This window comes from Lampetra planeri, chromosome 78 (assembly GCF_965212315.1).
Source record: "Lampetra planeri chromosome 78, kcLamPlan1.2.h2, whole genome shotgun sequence".
In the NCBI taxonomy this organism is placed as follows: domain Eukaryota; kingdom Metazoa; phylum Chordata; class Hyperoartia; order Petromyzontiformes; family Petromyzontidae; genus Lampetra; species Lampetra planeri.
The window spans coordinates 2,937,394-2,949,826 of record NC_136183.1 but is presented as its reverse complement, the minus strand read 5'-3'; the positions used below and the strand labels follow the sequence as shown (position 1 = coordinate 2,949,826).

General features: G+C 55.6%; 1 pseudogene across 1 annotated transcript in view; it reads right to left on the bottom strand.

Moving 5' to 3' along the window:
• LOC144738235 (uncharacterized) overlaps positions 1 to 11,853 on the bottom strand; it is a 58,371-nt pseudogene extending 46,518 nt beyond the window's left edge. The window contains exon 1 of the transcript XR_013589189.1: positions 11,761 to 11,853. The product of XR_013589189.1 is annotated as an uncharacterized LOC144738235 (transcript). The remainder of the gene's footprint in view (positions 1 to 11,760) is intronic.
• Positions 11,854 to 12,433: the final 580 nt, after the last annotated feature.

Here is a 12,433-nt window from a genome sequence, read left to right as displayed (position 1 = left end):
AATGCCAGTGAGTGGACTGCGGTCTGAAAGTCACCATAAACGTGAACAACAATCAGTTAAGATCCGAAGTGGTTTATTACGTCCTTCCAATGATTGCTGAGCCAGAATCCATCTTCTCGGTTGAAATTGTCTCTGTGTTTGTATATGTGGATCGCCTCATGAACGAATCTCTCATGGTAGCCAGATGGCTTGCAGAGAACCTCTGTCTTGGAGAAGTCAATGTCATGTGAACCCACTGAATTTTAACAGTGATCTGCCACGGCTGAGGTGTTTGTCCTACCGTGTTTCAGGTCAGCTTTATGTTCACGGATGCGGTCCGAGACATGTCGTTTGGTTTCTCCAATGTAACTGCTACCACAGAGGCAACTTAGTTTGTAGACGCCAGGGTACTGTATGTCTGGAACCACGTCTTTTACAGACGGAACCAGATCACGGATTTTATGTACTGTGTTGAATCGTACCTGAATCTTGTGTTTTATCAGGATTTTGGAGATCTTTTTTGTGACCCCAGCAATGTAGGGTAAGGTGATGGTTTTGAAAGGCTCCTCAGCAGGATCCTTCTTGACGGTTGGAGTGATGGCCTTGCGGATTGTGTAGTCGGAGTAACCATTAGCCTTAAGAGCTTGGCGTACGTGTTTGAGTTCACTGGCAATGTGTTCCTGGTCGGAGATGCATTGGGCTCGATGGTATAGAGTCTTGATGAGGGAGTTCTTCTGGGATGGATGGTGGTGGGAATCCGGTTTTAGGTAGGCATCCGTATGGGTGGCTTTCCTGTAGACAGAATGGCTCATTGAACCATCAGGTCTCCTTTTAATTAGGACATCCAAAAAGGGTAGCTTGCCATCTTTTTCGACTTCCATGGTGAATCTGATGGCTGGGTGTATGGAATTGATGTGGTCGAGAAATTGGTCTAGAGCAGGCCGGCCATGTGGCCAGATGACAAAAGTGTCATCTACGTACCTCTTCCATAAGGTCGGGTGTAGAGTGGCAGTCTGGATGGCGTCAGTCTCAAATTTCTCCATGAAAATGTTGGCTACAACCGGAGATAGGGGGGAGCCCATTGGGGTGCCCTCAGTTTGCTTGTAGAAGGTTCCATTCCAGGTGAAGTATGTATTGGTTAAGCAATGTCTCACCAGGGGGGGGTATCCCAGTATTCAGTCCTTGATGAACCAAGTCTTCAATGATTGCGATGGTGTCAGGCACAGGAACCTTGGTGAACAAGGAAACCACATCAAAACTGACAAGCAGGTCGTCTGGGGACAGGGAAATCCCCTTGATTGTCGATACCAGGTCAGTAGAGTTTTGTACCGCAGAGGTGGTTTTTCCAGTGAAAGGCCGTAGGATTTCAGACAAAAAACGAGCCAGTTTGTAAGTGGGGGAGTTGATAGTAGAGACAATGGGACGAAGAGGTGTATCTTCTTTATGTATCTTTGGCAAGCCGTACAATCTTGGTGGCCTGGCTGCAGAAGGTTTCAACGAGAACTGTTTGGTCTGATCAATTAATGCGGTTGAAGCAGAAATGATGTTGTTGGTTTTGGAGACGAGGCTGTTGGTGGGGTCTCTTTTTATTTTTGTGTAGCTGCCATCGTTGAGTAGTTCTTGGATTTTGGTGTTGTATTCTGTTTTGTCCATGATGACAGTGGCATTGCCTTTGTCGGCTGAGAGGATGACAATGTCATCCCTCTTTTTTAATTGAGCTAATTCAAAACGCTCATCTTTGCTGATGTTACTAGCTGGCATCTTAGCGTTTTTGAGGGTTGCAGAGATTTCAGATCTTGCTACGTCTGCCGCGATGTGACTCAGGCCCTGAGAGCTACATCTACTCTAGCAATGATATCATTAACTGGTATGTGTCTAGGTGTGACTGCAAAGTTTAGTCCTTTAGCTAGAACGGATTTCAGACCTTCAGAAATAGAACTGTTACTGCGATTAATTACGACTTTGTTAACATCTAGCTTTTCAATGTCCGGTTTCTTGTTTGAGAGGCGGTTGAATTTGGAAATCAAGTTGTCCTTACATTTAGTCGACATAGCAGCAGCCGAAGAGGCAGTCATTTTATCTACATGTTCCCCGAAGGCGGAGAGGAGGCTCCAGCAGTGACCCCGGAGCCCGGGACCCCGGTGACGGTCCCCATGGAGACGAGCGGGCCGGAGCGGGAGGATTCGGCTGCGGGGAGTGCCAGCTCACCGCCGCCGCCAGAGACGGAGAGCGTCCCCGCAGCTCTGCTGCGGGGTGGAGGCACGGAAGCAGCCAACCGCCCCGCACTCGAGATGGGAGCAACTGTCAACTGCCAACGTTGAAAGCGCCGCCGTTTTCCCAGCGACCGCTCCACCGGAAATGGCCGTCATGTTGGCTGCGACGCAATCCGCGGCGGCCATGTTGGCTCGGGAGCCGTATGCGGCCGCTACTACGGCTGCGACGCGGCGGCCGGCGGACATGGCTGCCATGGCGACCGCGACGCCGCGTCTCTCCACCGACGCGGCCGGGGTTTCTCGGCACGCCGCTCCTGCGGGACCAGCCGCCGGCGACGACGCGGCTCTACATCAAGCTGCGCCCGCCGGGGGGGCCCCGGGTAAGTACGCGCGTGCCGTCCTCGCCGGGCCGCCGGGGTGGGCAGCGGCAGCTGCCGCTGCCCCGTACATCGCCGTGCCGCCGGAATGGGCCGCGGGTGCTGCCATGGCGACCGCGACGCCGCGTCTCTCCACTGACGCGGCCGGGGTTTCTTGGCACGCCGCTCCTGCGGGACCAGCCGCCGGCGACGACGCGGCTCTACATCAAGCTGCGCCCGCCGGGGGGGCCCCGGGTAAGTACGCGCGTGCCGTCCTCGCCGGGCCGCCGGGGTGGGCAGCGGCGCCTGCCGCTGCCCCGTACATCGCCGTGCCGCCGGAATGGGCCGCGGGTGCTGCCGCGGCTCCACCTGTCGCCGCGCTCACGGGGCCGGCCACCGGCGATGCGTCCCTTGTCATGGATGACGCCGCGGCTCCGTGTTATACCGCCGCGTCTTCGGCGTGGCCCGGGGAGGCCGCAACTCCGTGGTGCCTCGCTGCGTCGCGAGAGGTTGCCGCGGCTACGGCCGCTGTCCCGCACCTCGCTGCGCCGGTGGGGTGGGCCGCGGGGGCCGCTGCAGGCCTGATTTATACCGCCGCGTCTTCGGCAACGCCGTGGTCCCTCGCCGCGTCGCAGGACGACGCCGTGGCTTCGTACGCCGCCGCTGACAGGTGGGTCGCGAAAGCGCAGGTGCCTTCACACCTCGCTGCATCTACGGCGTGGCCCATGGGGGCCGCAGCACCACCGCACCTTTCCGCGTCTTCGGCGTGGCCCGCGGGAGCCGCAATGCTGCCACCGCCGCACCATGTCGTGTCCGCCGGGTGGCCCGCAGGTGCCGCTTGGCTTCCACACCTCGCGGCGCCGCGCGGCCAATGGCAGCGCCGGTTACCCGACGTTGCGCCGTTTGTCGCGCAAGGGGGCGACTGGTCGGCCTTCCAGGACCGGTTCGACGCGGCATACATGTCGGTCAGCTGGTCCATGGAGGAGGCCTTGCCGGCGCTTCCGACCTGCTTGGACGAAAGGGCTCTGCAGGCCTTCAAGTCCATCCATCCAGCCAATCGGGCTACACTCCCGGCGGCCTATATCCAAATGGCCAACGTTTTTGAGCCGCCGTCCACCGCGCAGCTAAAGTTTTCATTGCGGCAGTGGGAGGAGGGGGAACTGCCGCTGGCCTTCCGCTGCTCGCTCCTGGCCCTGGCACAGGCTGCATACCCTGACCTGTACGGCAGGGCACTTGATTCTATGGCCTTGGGGAAGCTGCTTGACCTGGCAAGGGAGCTAGGAATTGCTCTGTCGATCAACAATGATCGGCAGATCACATCCTTGGCGGTCGCCGAAAACATTCAGGCGCACCTCTCCCTCCGCCAACGGCCTCAGATGGCGGCGTGTGCGGGGGTCCCGGCGCCGGACGGGGGGGTCACCTCTCAGGGGGTGGACACCCTCGCGGCCCTAGCGATGCCCGATCGTCGAGGAAGGGGGGCGGGTGGTCGCCGTCCGGAGCAGCGGGGGCGGCCGGGACCTTCCCGTCCACAGGAGGCGGACACGGTGGCCTGCTTCCGCTGTGGTCAGCGGGGCCACATTGAGCGGGGCTGCCGGAATGCCCCGGAGGCCTTTGGAAAAGGGACTCCACCTTCTCCCAGACCCTCCTTGGCATCGGGTCCGGGGCCCCAGGCGAGTCGCGACGCATCATCTGCGCGGCCGCTCCCTTCACCTCATGCATCTAGCGGGGCTAGGGCCCATCGTCATGGGGTTGTCCTCGAAGGGTCAGGTGCACCATCGTCATCACCCCCTCAATGGCCCAGACAGACCCGCCACTGGGATGCGCTTGCGCATAGGATGGTGGCGGCAGCTGCCGGCTCCTCAGCGGTGGCAGGATATGTGCAAGGGGTGCACGTTCGCCTCCTGGTGGATACGGGGGCATCGGCCACCATTATTTCTGAGGCCATTTTTGGGCTGCTACCCCACAGCGTGGGTCCGTTAAGGCCGGTTCGCAGGGCTTGTGTCGCCGCGAACGGCGGCAGTTTGGGCATCTTGGGCCACGTTGTAGCGTCAGTTCGGGTTGACGAAATTGAGTTGGCCGGGCCGATTTTGGTCTCCAGGACCTTAGCAGTGCCATGCCTCTTGGGGACCGACTTTTTGTCTAGGATGCCCATCCGAATTCTCGTTGACCAGGGCTGTGTGGAAATGCCGTCAGGGAGGCGGCTGAAATTCCTACAATCGCCTACCGTCCTGTCTCCCTTGGTCGCCGGTGTACGGGCCTTGAATAAAGTGCCGGTGACCGTACCACCGGCATCACAAATCCTGATACCCCTTAGGTTGCGCAAACCGCTCAAAATGGGCTCCACGGAGACGGGTATCCTCCTGTCCCCGTCAAGCTACTTTTCAAGGACGAAGGGGTTGGTGGGCGCCTTGACAGCCGTGTCGGGGGGCCAGGACCTTTTTTTGCAGGTCCTCAATTCGGGACCCTTGCCGGTCGTAGTCCCGGCCGGCGCCGTCCTGGCACACGCGACCCCGGCTCCTCCACCCGAGAGCGCTGCCCCGGATGGAGGGGTCGTGGCGGGCGTGATGCGCACGGGGGACCCCGACGCATCATGGATCGCCACGTTGTGCGACGAGAATGCCTCGTTGTCCTCCGAGAAACGTCGGCAACTCCGCGACCTCATCGAGCGGTTCACCGATGTATTCAGCCAAAGTAAGTTTGATCTGGGTCGCACTACTCTTTTGGACCACCACATAGACACGGGCGACGCGGCCCCTATTCGACTTAATTCCCACCGCTTTAGCCCAGCGGAAAAAGATCATGTACGCTCGGCTGTTGAGGAAATGTTGGCGGCGGACATCATCTCCCCATCTACTAGCCCTTGGGGTGCCCCCATTGTGCTAGTCAAGAAACGGGACGGGAGTCTCCGGTTCTGCGTCCGAACCGACCACGCGGCCCTGCAATATTCGCTGAAGATTAGTCAGCCCTCGAGTCAGCTGTCTCGCTGGCTCGAAGTGCTCCAGGATTACACCTTTGATGTAATCCACAGGAAGGGGACACAGCTTGGAAATGCGGACGGTTTATCCCGGTTGCCGGCAGGCGGTGGGTGTGCTTGCGCCCTGGGCTCTAGCCGTTGCAAGGCCCCAGGGGACGCCGCGGCCCAGTTGGTCGCGTCGGCCGAGGCGGACACCCCTCCAGGTGCGGCGTCGCCCGCGGATTTCAGCCTTGGACTTCCCTGGGAGGTATGGTCCGGCTTGCAGATGGAGGATTCCTCTCTGCTGAAGCTACGGCGCCGTGTCGGACATAAGACCCGGAGCTCAGCTTCGTCGGCTGCCCCGGAGATCGCCGTGCATGACGGACTACTCATGCGTTGGGATGCCCAATTGGAACGCTATTGTGTGGTTGTGCCCACTAGCCTGTGTGGTAAATTAACCCGAGCCATTCACGAGAAGCTTATGCACCTTGGCTACCACAAGACCTTATTGACCCTTAAGCGGGACTATTACTGGCCGGGTGTTGAGGGTGACGTGGCACTGATTTTAAAGGGTTGCCACGACTGCGCGCGGAGGAAGGCCCCAGTTGTCCGGGACCGGGCCCCGCTGCAGTCCATCCGGGTTTCTCGCGTTAATGAGCTCGTGGCGCTCGACATTTTGGGGCCATTCCCTGCATCCCAACGGGGCCACAAATACCTCTTGGTGGGCGTTGAGTACCTCACACGTTGGCCCATGGCATGGCCTTTGGTCGATCAGTTGGCCTCTTCTATCACCGAGGCCTTCGTCCAGGGGTACGTGTTTGACAAGGGCGCGCCGGAACAATTGTTGACTGACCAGGGGCGGAATTTCTCGTCTAGGTTGCTCAAGGAGGTGTGTGACCTCCTTGGCACCAAGAAAATCCGCACCTCGCCCTACCACCCCCAGTCAGACGGGATGGTAGAGCGCTTGAACCGCACCCTTACGTCCATGCTGTGCCACCAGGTGAACACGTCCCAGTCAGACTGGGACCTGTTCGTCCCGGGGGTCTTGGCAGCGTATCGGTTGGCCCCTCATGCCTCCACGGGATTTTCGCCTTTTTATTTGATGTACGGTAGGGAACCGGAGCCCCCGGTGCACGTCCAGATGGACGTTGGCTCCTCCAAGAAGGGGTCGGCGGTGCCGACCCCTTTGAAGGTCGCGCTTGACCGGCTGCGCGAGGCGCGACAGGCCGCTGCCGAGAATTCCGCAAGCCGGCAGGCGGCTAATGAGCGGCTGCCCAAACACCAGGCAGCTGGCCTCCCGTGGATAGCGGGTCAAAAAGCGTGGCTGCATTGTCCCCAGGTCCCCGTTGGCACATCGGCCAAATTGCATCGCCCTTGGCAGGGCCCCGTGGAGGTTGTGGAGGTCCGCCGGCCGCAATGCGTCCGGATTCGGTTCGGTCGCCGGCAGTGGATAGTGCACCCGTCCCGGCTCAAACGTTATGTTCCATCTACCCTGGGGGATCCACCCCCAATTCCGGAGCGGCCGGCTGATGATGTGTCCGGCGTGCCTGACCGGCCGGGTCTCGTTGACGGAGGTGACGTCCGACCTGTGTGTGTGCCCCCAGGCCCCTCCCGAGTGAGGCCGACAGAGACCCCCCGGTCACCGGAGGCCACGGCGGTGGGCCTGTTGCCCGCTGACGGGCCACCTGCACGGGAGGCGGACATCATACGGAGGAGCGGGCCAGCAGCGCATACCCGCTCGAGGGGGATGCGGCTCCGGTGACGGCCCTGATGGCCGTTCAGCGGGCCCAGCCCCTGGCGCCCGTTCGGCGCTATCTGGCGGATGAGGCCTTCGGGGTCTATTTGTTTTGTTTTTTGTTGTTGCTGTTCTGCTTGAGGGGCCGTTCTGCCCTAAGGTTTAGTTTCTAGCAGCCGGTTATACCTTCAGGCACACGAACTCGTGAATATTCGGTCTTCGGTCCGGTGTGGGGCCCCGCTTGCGGGGTGCTTGCAGCCGGGTCGGCTGTTTTTTTTCACGGCGGGGGGTGATGTAGAGGAGTAGAGGAGAGTGGTGGCGTCGCGTGCGCTGTCCGGTGCGGTGACATCACGGGACGTGGGGTCGCACGCGCCGGGCAGTGCACGTGACGTCTCGCCTCAGAGGGTATTTAAGGGAGACCCCGTGACGTAAGCGGGGTCACTGGAGGAACGGGGATAGTGGAAGGGGTGAAGAGGGAACCCTTATAGTGATACTTGTTAATAAACCCTGGCGGAAGCCCCTAACTCACCTCCGTCTCCGAGTACCTCCGTCTACAACAGCAACAACTACTTAACACTATTAACATGCCCTCCCTTTGTTGATGCTACCCCCCCTCCCTTTGGTGCTGCTGATCCTGCATAATGCATGGGCATAATATGCTTTGAAACCCCCCCGCCCACCTCCTACGCATTTCCCATGAATATGCTAAATTCCTCTTGATATGCACATTCTTTTGTTAAGGCTCTCTTCTTCTTCCACCTCCAACTCAGCTTATATATAAGCTCCTAGCTTGGCAGTGTCTCATTCTTCACCTGAAGACGGCTGCTTGTGTTGTAGCCGAAACGTCGTAAAAATTGTTTTATTATGTTTTATTTTTATTATTTTATTACTTCCCTTCTACGTGACTTTACCGAAAGAACCAAGAAGAATTACGTCTTCATTCTATAATATTTACACTTGCCCCCTCAGTAGGGGGTTTGAGTAGTGACGTTATGTCAATTACACTTGATTGGTGCGCATCTGCTCATAGTTACAGGCAAGTGAGGTTAATTTTGTATTCGTTGACTTTCAGTATTTACTGCTCTTGCTCGTAGCAAAATGTTAGCACCAAAATGGCGAAATGCCCTCGCAGTCGCTCCTAATCACTTACTTAATATACATGCGTGCATTTCCCCTCTCCCTTGCTTCTTTCACTAAAGTCACATACATAGAAAACTATTATTTACAAACTTATTTAGTCAATATAAAAGTTAGAGTGTGCGTGTGTAAATCCATGTGGGGGTGTGAGTCTATATATGTGTGTGCGTTGTGTCTGTGCGAGTCTGTGTGTGTATGCGTCAATGTGTGTGCGAGTCAATGTGTGTGACAGTCACTGTTTGTTTGTGTACGGCCATGTGTGTGTGTGCTGTGTTTAAGTCGATGTGTGTCAGTCAATATGTGTGTAAGTCCATATGTGTGTGCATAGTTCCATGTACATGTCAGTCGATGTATGTGTGTGTTTAAGTCGATGTGTTTGTGTTAGACGGTGTGTGTGTGGGTCCATGTGTGTCAGTCGATGTCTGTGTGTGTGTACGTCGAAATGTGTGTCTGCGTGAGTCCATGTGCATTTGTAAGTCGACGTGTGTGTACAAGTCAATTTGTTTGTGTGTGGGTCGATGTGTGTCAGTCGATGTGTGTGTACGTCGATATGTGTGTGAGTCTGTGTGTTAGTCGATGTCTGGCAAAACAACCCCCTACCTCCTCGCGGTGCCGGACGGGCAACTCTGTCATGGACAGTGCTGTGGGGGGAGGGCCAATGCCCACTGGCCTCTCCCCTCATGGCGTCTGTGACCACCACAGTGGCTAAACGGGGGCTCTGGACGGATGCGAGGGGCTGGTAACCCCTCCACCTTCAATTCATTACCACGAAACTACGAATTAAACATAAATATGTAACTAATAAGCTTGTGCCGGAGGCCCCGGGGGGACAGGCGTCTATGACGTCTCCTGGCCAAACCCCAATTGGCGGAGCCAGGAGATTGAATCTTCACCCTCGGGGCTCCTCCAGAAACAATGAAAAGTCACTACGGATGGCCACGTGGAATGTTAGAATGCTCACTGCGGAGGAGAGGCTGCCACTCCTTTGTCGGGAGCTGGACCGGTACCGCCTGGATCTCTGTGGCATTCAGGAGGTCCGGTAGACTGGTTCTGGCTCCTGCTACCATGAGGGGTGGACAGTCCTCTTCTCGGGGCAGGAGACTGCCAAACAACAGGGTGAGGTGTGGTAAGCTGTAAGCCCCAGGCTACTTTGGGCTCGCCTTCCCATTAACCGGAAACGAGGAGTGGTGGTCGTGGTTACTTATGCCCCCACCGAAGACAAACATCCGTGGAGGGATGCAGGCAAAGCCGATGAGTCGGATGCCTTCTATGACCTCCTTTCAGGTGCTGACTTCAATGCCCGAGTTGGTCATGATGCTGGCACCTGGTCTGGAGTGTGTGTGAGTCGCTGTATGTGTGTACGTCGATATATGTGTGTGTAACTCCATGTGTGTGTATCTAAAGTGGATGTCTATGCGTGTGTGAGTCCATGTGTAAGTCCATGTGTTTGTGTGTGTGTGTGTGAGTGAGTCGATATGTCTGTGTGTCAGTCCATGGCCGCTTTGTGTACGTGGCTCTATGTGAGTCATTGTAAGTCAATTACTTTGCGTGTCTGTAGGTCCATGTGTGCGTGTGAGTGAATGTATGTGCTTTATTGACCTGCTCAAGGCCGCTAACACCATCAGTAGGCCTGGCCTCTGGGTTGTTCTTCATTCTTACGGAGTACCTCACCCTTTGCTCACGATCGTTAAGGACCTTCATGATGGTGAGCGGCCCCGCGTCAAACTATGTGACCGTCAGTCAGAGCCATTACCTCTACACCTTGGGGTGTGACAGGGAGGTCCTCTGGCTCCCACATTATTTAACATATCTTTTGACCACATAGTTCGTAAAGCCTTCAATGGCTGTACTGGAGGAATTACCATATGATACAGATACAATGGGAGGCTTATCGATGCCCGGGTGCGGTCAAGGGATGGCTCCCTATTGCTTAAACATGTTATGTATGCCGATGCTCTGGTGATTGCTGCTCACTCAGAGGAGGAGTTGGAGGCACTGCTGCTGAACCTGGAGCTTGCCACTAAGAGGTGGTGGCTTACCATCAGCCCCACCAAAACTAAGCACGTGCCTGGGTATTTTGTACCATCGGACAATCCACCCCCACAACTGACAATTGGTGAACGGCAGTTGTAGAGAGTTTGGAGAGATTCCCATACTTGGCCAATGTGCTCATGACTGGCTCCAGTTTAACAGCAGAGGTCTCACTCCAAATCAGTCGAGCGCCATTATCTTTTTTATCGGCTGCGTTACGCTGTGTGGAAGCTACCTGGTCTCTCGCTCCGCATGAAGCTCCAGGTCTTCTCGCCCACGCTAATTCCCTCCCTTCTCTACACTTGCGAAACGTGCACCCCCCTAATGGAACATCTTCGCCGGTTAGAAACATTTAGGCTGGCCTGCTAACGATCCATCCTGGGTTTAACCATGTGTGCATCTAAGTCGATGTGTTTCTATGTGTGTGGATCGATGTCTGTGTGTAAGTCCATTTATCTATCTGCCTTTATCGCCCGGGCAACGCCGGGTTCTTAACGCTAGTTACTCAATGTTTGATTACTTAGACCTGTGCGAAGCCAAGTAAATTAGCTAGTACTGAATAAATACTATACTTTCGATGATGTTTGTGCGTGAGTGGGGAGTGGTAGTGCAACGGTTAGCATGCTGAGCTATAATCGCAGTGAGCCGATTTATATTTCCTGAGCCAAGCCACATTTGGTTGTCGCCTAATGAAGCTGTTTGTAATTACTGTCGAAACGTCGTACTCAAGATTGTAAATGTTGTGGCTTGGCTCTCCAACACACAACCGGTGTGCTGTACTAGTGACGAATTGGCCACGTTCTGTTTACGTGACAACCCTTACTAGTTGGCTGTGTCGGGTGGTGGGGGTTTAACTACACGATTTAACCCAAACAAACCTGTATTACAGATGTATATTTGGAGTTTGCGTGTCTCTCTCCCGTGGTCGCGTGGATTTTCCTCCACATTTAGAGTCAACATCACCACGCGTTTAGAGTATTTGACTGATATACATTTCCACACGTTGCTAAGCCACTTTGTTGTGGGCAGGTGGATTCTGGAAAAGAGCAGTATAGCTCAAGTGGGCTTGGCCTGGTACAAGAAAAAAAAACTAAATACTTAAAATAAACAAACTTTCAAAGTAGTGAGCCAGATGAAGACAAATTAAACTTAAGCAAAGAATTAAAGCAAATGCCATCAGGCGAGGGCAGGAGGCAAAGCCCCGCATGGCTAGGCCCCGCGTTGTAATGTTCCAACCTGGACATCGATTCCATACTTGCTACTCCTCAATTGATATCCCTACGAGAAAGAAGATGCGAGGCTCTACCTGGGTAAACAACAACAACCACGACAACAACCACGATGTGAACTTCTCACCTCTGATCTCAGTGAGAGCGCGCGCAGTGCAGCAGCTTCCTGGTATCTCGTGACGTCACGCAGCAGCAGGAGGTGACATGACGTCACTTACGGGGATCAACACAATCCCCTCCCCAACGAGCGGCGGTGTAACTTAATACATTATGTTAATGAGCCGCCAGTAACTAAGCGTAGCTTTGTACAAATAAGGATAGAAAAAATAATAACAATTATGGGACCTCCTTTGCCAGCACCAAAGTATGGGAATAGGTTTTCCCCATTTTCTGGCAACAAAAACAGGTGTTAAGATGTTAAAACACCAAACTGACACCTTTTACAAGGAATCATGTCTGCATTAACCAGAATAATTGTGGTAAAAATGCAAACAAAAAAAACGTACTCTTAGACCGGCCCGTATGTGAAGCACGGGACATGCTGCTCACACAACCTACAGCAACAGCAGTTGTGCAACGTGCACTCCGTATGCAGTTGCAGCCCTTCGAGGCTATGGGGCGAGAGCACCGGGAGTGGCGCCGGGAGTGGCGCAGGGGTGACAGGGGGCCATGGCACTCCGGATGAACCCAGAGGGCTGGTTGCCGGAGGTACTGGGGGTGGGGCCCCCAAAGAGGGGGGCTGGGGGACCCCGGGACCGGTTCCAGGGGCCTCTGGAAAGGTCGAGAAGAAGGCGTGCCTA